A 6,509-nucleotide genomic window follows, 5' to 3' on the forward strand; every position below is an offset into this window, starting at 1 on the left:
AAGTAAAATTAAAAATCAAAAAATCAAAAAAAAATCAAAAAAAAAAAATAATAATAATGTAAAAATAGAAAATATAAAAAGTAAAAATTTATATGTGTTACAATTAAAAAGTAAAAAAGCAAAATATCTAAAAAAGTTTAAAATTTTATATACCGTGATTAAAAAATTAACACAAACAAAAAAACTTAAATTAAAAACACACACAAAAAAACTAAAAACCAAAAACCAAAAACAAAAAAAATTTAAATAATAAAAATAAAAAAAAAATTTACAAAAGTAAAAAATTTACATATATTGTAATTAAAAAAACAAATATATAAAAATTCAAAAAAATTCAAAAAAAATTTAACAAAAAAAAAGTAAAATAGCAAAAAAAAGATTAAAAAAATAAAAATAATAATAATAAAAATTTGCAAAATACATAAAATTTAGATGTGTTGTATATATAAATAAATGAAAACAAAAAAGCAAAATAAAGTTATAAAATAAAAAAAATTTACATTTATTATCAACATAAAATATAAAAATTCAAATAAATAACAAAAAAATGGCCAAAAAAAGGTTTTATTATAAGTAAAATATAAAGCAAATCCGCTTTATAGACCTATTGACCGCGTTAATAATATTAATATTATATAATATATATGGTGTAAGAATTAAAAATATTGTTATTATGGTGTTTTCGAAAATAGATTGTTCCAATCTATTTGCGAAAACACTCTCAAGCTTGAAATTCGTTAATGTAAAATTGCAGTTGCGAGCAGTCACAAGTAATGTACCCAAAAGTAAAATATAAAGCAAATCCGCTTTATAGACCTATTGACCGCGTTAATAATATTTAATATTATATAATATATATGGTGTAAGAATTAAAAATATTGTTATTATGGTGTTTTCGAAAATAGATTGTTCCAATCTATTTGCGAAAACACTCTCAAGCTTGAAATTCGTTAATGTAAAATTGCAGTTGCGAGCAGTCACAAGTAATGTAAATGAAAACATTATTATATATACGTTCCACTGAAAAATTACTTAATAGTAAAGCACAATTAAAGTAAAATCTCTTTCCAGTGTACCATCAAAATAAAGCAAACTAAAGTAAATTTATTTTAAAAACCCCTTTCCAGTACTATTAAATAAAGCAAAAATAAAAGTATTTTAGAATTTCGAAGTATTATTTAACAACCTTTTTCCAGTTTCCGCAAAACCAATTTAAATATATCGATTATTTATTTTAAAGCAAATTAAAGCAAAATCTCCTTCCCACAAAGCGTAATTAAAGTAAAATTCCTTTCCAGTATTATTAAATAAAGCAAAAATAAAATATATTTTAAAAGTTCGGAGTATTATTTAACAACCTTTTTCCAGTTTCCGCAAAACCAATTTAAATATATCGATTATTTATTTTAAAAGCAAATTAAAGCAAAACCCCTTTCCATAAAGCAAAATCCCCTTTCCAGTACTATTAAATAAAGCAAAAATAAAAGTATTTTAGAATTTTGAAGTATTATTTAACGACCTTTTTCCAGTTTCCGTAAAACTAATTTAAATATATTGAAATGCCTTTTTTAAAGCAAATTAAAGCAAAACCCCTTTCCATAAAGCGCAACTAAAGTAAAATCCCTTCCCAGTACTATAAATAAAGCAAAAATAAAAATATTTTAAAAGTTCGGAGTATTATTTAACAACCTTTTTCCAGTTTCCGCAAAACCAATTTAAATATATCGATTATTTATTTTAAAAGCAAATTAAAGCAAAACTCCCTTTCCATAAAGCAAAATCCCCTTTCCAGTACTATTAAATAAAGCAAAAATAAAAGTATTTTAGAATTTTGAAGTATTATTTAACAACCTTTTTCCAGTTTCCGCAAAACCAATTTAAATATATCGATTATTTGATTTTAAAGCAAATTAAAGCAAAACTCCCTTTCCATAAAGCAAAACCCCCTTTCCAGTACTATTAAATAAAGCAAAAATAAAAGTATTTTAGAATTTTGAAGTATTATTTAACAACCTTTTTCCAGTTTCCGTAAAACTAATTTAAATATATTGAAATACCTTTTTTAAAGCAAATTAAAGCAAAATTCCCTTCCCACAAAGCGTAATTAAAGTAAAATCCCTTCCCAGTACTATTAAATAAAGCAAAAATAAAAGTATTTTAGAATTTTGAAGTATTATTTAACAACCTTTTTCCAGTTTCCGTAAAACTAATTTAAATATATTGAAATACCTTGTTTTAAAGCAAACTAAAGCAAAATCTCCTTCCCACAAAGCGTAATTAAAGTAAAATCCCTTCCCAGTACTATTAAATAAAGTAAAAATAAAATATATTTTAAAAGTTCGGAGTATTTAACGACCTTTTTCCAGTTTCCGCAAAACCAATTTAAATATATCGATTATTTATTTTAAAGCAAATTAAAGCAAAACTCCCTTTCCATAAAGCAAAATCCCCTTTCCAGTACTATTAAATAAAGCAAAAATAAAAGTATTTTAGAATTTTGAAGTATTATTTAACGACCTTTTTCCAGTTTCCGCAAAACCAATTTAAATATATCGATTATTTATTTTAAAGCAAATTAAAGCAAAACTCCCTTTCCATAAAGCAAAATCCCCTTTCCAGTACTATTAAATAAAGCAAAAATAAAAGTATTTTAGAATTTTGAAGTATTATTTAACAACCTTTTTCCAGTTTCCGCAAAACCAATTTAAATATATCGATTATTTATTTTAAAGCAAATGAAAGCAAAACTCCCTTTCCACAAAGCGTAATTAAAGTAAAATTCCTTTCCAGTACTATTAAATAAAGCAAAAATAAGTATTTTAGAATTTTGAAGTATTATTTAACAGCCTTTTTCCAGTTTCCGTAAAACTAATTTAAATATATTGAAATGCCTTTTTTAAAGCAAATTAAAGCAAAACTCCCTTTCCAGTACTATTAAATAAAGCAAAAATAAAAGTATTTTAGAATTTTGAAGTATTATTTAACAACCTTTTTCCAGTTTCCGTAAAACTAATTTAAATATATTGAAATACCTTGTTTTAAAGCAAACTAAAGCAAAATCTCCTTCCCACAAAGCGTAATTAAAGTAAAATTCCTTTCCAGTACTATTAAATAAAGCAAAAATAAAAGTATTTTAGAATTTTGAAGTATTATTTAACAACCTTTTTCCAGTTTCCGTAAAACTAATTTAAATATATTGAAATACCTTGTTTTAAAGCAAACTAAAGCAAAATCTCCTTCCCACAAAGCGTAATTAAAGTAAAATTCCTTTCCAGTACTATTAAATAAAGCAAAAATAAAAATATTTTAAAAGTTCGGAGTATTATTTAACAACCTTTTTCCAGTTTCCGTAAAACTAATTTAAATATATTGAAATGCCTTTTTTAAAGCAAATTAAAGCAAAACTCCCTTTCCATAAAGCGCAACTAAAGTAAAATCCCTTCCCAGTACTATTAAATAAAGCAAAAATAAAAATATTTTAAAAGTTCGGAGTTATTTAACAACCTTTTTCCAGTTTCCGCAAAACCAATTTAAATATATCGATTATTTATTTTAAAAGCAAATTAAAGCAAAATTCCCTTCCCACAAAGCGTAATTAAAGTAAAATTCCTTTCCAGTACTATTAAGTAAAGCAAAAATAAGTATTTTAGAATTTTGAAGTATTATTTAACAACCTTTTTCCAGTTTCCGTAAAACTAATTTAAATATATTGAAATACCTTGTTTTAAAGCAAACTAAAGCAAAATCTCCTTCCCACAAAGCGTAATTAAAGTAAAATCCCTTTCCAGTATTATTAAATAAAGCAAAAATAAAAGTATTTTAGAATTTTGAAGTATTATTTAACGACCTTTTTCCAGTTTCCGTAAAACTAATTTAAATATATTGAAATACCTTTTTTAAAGCAAATTAAAGCAAAATTCCCTTTCCATAAAGCGCAACTAAAGTAAAATCCCCTTCCCAGTACTATTAAACAAAGCAAAAATAAAAATATTTTAAAAGTTCGGAGTATTATTTAACAACCTTTTTCCAGTTTCCGCAAAACCAATTTAAATATATCGATTATTTATTTTAAAAGCAAATTAAAGCAAAATTCCCTTCCCACAAAGCGTAATTAAAGTAAAATCCCTTTCCAGTACTATTAAGTAAAGCAAAAATAAGTATTTTAGAATTTTGAAGTATTATTTAACAACCTTTTTCCAGTTTCCGTAAAACTAATTTAAATATATTGAAATACCTTGTTTTAAAGCAAACTAAAGCAAAATCTCCTTCCCACAAAGCGTAATTAAAGTAAAATCCCTTTCCAGTATTATTAAATAAAGCAAAAATAAAATATATTTTAAAAGTTCGGAGTATTATTTAACAACCTTTTTCCAGTTTCCGCAAAACCAATTTAAATATATCGATTATTTATTTTAAAAGCAAATTAAAGCAAAACTCCCTTTCCATAAAGCAAAATCCCCTTTCCAGTACTATTAAATAAAGCAAAAATAAAAGTATTTTAGAATTTTGAAGTATTATTTAACGACCTTTTTCCAGTTTCCGTAAAACTAATTTAAATATATTGAAATACCTTGTTTTAAAGCAAACTAATGCAAAATCTCCTTCCCACAAAGCGTAATTAAAGTAAAATTCCTTTCCAGTACTATTAAATAAAGCAAAAATAAAAATATTTTAAAAGTTCGGAGTATTATTTAACAACCTTTTTCCAGTTTCCGCAAAACCAATTTAAATATATCGATTATTTATTTTAAAAGCAAATTATTAAAGCAAAACTCCCTTTCCATAAAGCAAAATCCCCTTTCCAGTACTATTAAATTTAACAACCTTTTTCCAGTTTCCGTAAAACTAATTTAAATATATTGAAATACCTTTTTTAAAGCAAATTAAAGCAAAATTCCCTTTCCATAAAGCGCAACTAAAGTAAAATCCCTTTCCAGTACTATTAAATAAAGCAAAAATAAGTATTTTAGAATTTTGAAGTATTATTTAACAACCTTTTTCCAGTTTCCGCAAAACCAATTTAAATATATCGATTATTTATTTTAAAAGCAAATTAAAGCAAAATTCCCTTCCCACAAAGCGTAATTAAAGTAAAATTCCTTTCCAGTACTATTAAGTAAAGCAAAAATAAGTATTTTAGAATTTTGAAGTATTATTTAACAACCTTTTTCCAGTTTCCGCAAAACCAATTTAAATATATCGATTATTTGATTTTAAAGCAAATTAAAGCAAAACTCCCTTTCCATAAAGCAAAATCCCCTTTCCAGTACTATTAAATAAAGCAAAAATAAAAGTATTTTAGAATTTTGAAGTATTATTTAACGACCTTTTTCCAGTTTCCGTAAAACTAATTTAAATATATTGAAATGCCTTTTTTAAAGCAAATTAAAGCAAAACCCCTTTCCATAAAGCAAAACCCCCTTTCCAGTACTATTAAATAAAGCAAAAATAAAAGTATTTTAGAATTTTGAAGTATTATTTAATAACCTTTTTCCAGTTTCCGTAAAACTAATTTAAATATATTGAAATACCTTTTTTAAAGCAAATTAAAGCAAAATTCCCTTTCCATAAAGCGCAACTAAAGTAAAATCCCTTCCCAGTACTATTAAATAAAGCAAAAATAAAAATATTTTAAAAGTTCGGAGTATTATTTAACAACCTTTTTCCAGTTTCCGTAAAACTAATTTAAATATATCGATTATTTATTTTAAAAGCAAATTAAAGCAAAATTCCCTTCCCACAAAGCGTAATTAAAGTAAAATCCCTTTCCAGTACTATTAAGTAAAGCAAAAATAAGTATTTTAGAATTTTGAAGTATTATTTAACAACCTTTTTCCAGTTTCCGTAAAACTAATTTAAATATATTGAAATACCTTGTTTTAAAGCAAACTAAAGCAAAATCTCCTTCCCACAAAGCGTAATTAAAGTAAAATCCCTTTCCAGTATTATTAAATAAAGCAAAAATAAAATATATTTTAAAAGTTCGGAGTATTATTTAACAACCTTTTTCCAGTTTCCGCAAAACCAATTTAAATATATCGATTATTTGATTTTAAAGCAAATTAAAGCAAAACTCCCTTTCCATAAAGCAAAATCCCCTTTCCAGTACTATTAAATAAAGCAAAAATAAAAGTATTTTAGAATTTTGAAGTATTATTTAACGACCTTTTTCCAGTTTCCGTAAAACTAATTCAAATATATTGAAATGCCTTTTTTAAAGCAAATTAAAGCAAAACCCCTTTCCATAAAGCAAAACCCCCTTTCCAGTACTATTAAATAAAGCAAAAATAAAAGTATTTTAGAATTTTGAAGTATTATTTAATAACCTTTTTCCAGTTTCCGTAAAACTAATTCAAATATATTGAAATACCTTTTTTAAAGCAAATTAAAGCAAAATTCCCTTTCCATAAAGCGCAACTAAAGTAAAATCCCTTCCCAGTACTATTAAATAAAGCAAAAATAAAAATATTTTAAAAGTTCGGAGTATTATTTAACAACCTTTTTCCAGT

This window comes from Trypanosoma melophagium (assembly GCF_022059095.1).
Source record: "Trypanosoma melophagium isolate St. Kilda chromosome Unknown ctg43segment0, whole genome shotgun sequence".
NCBI classification, from domain to species: Eukaryota; Euglenozoa; class Kinetoplastea; order Trypanosomatida; family Trypanosomatidae; genus Trypanosoma; species Trypanosoma melophagium.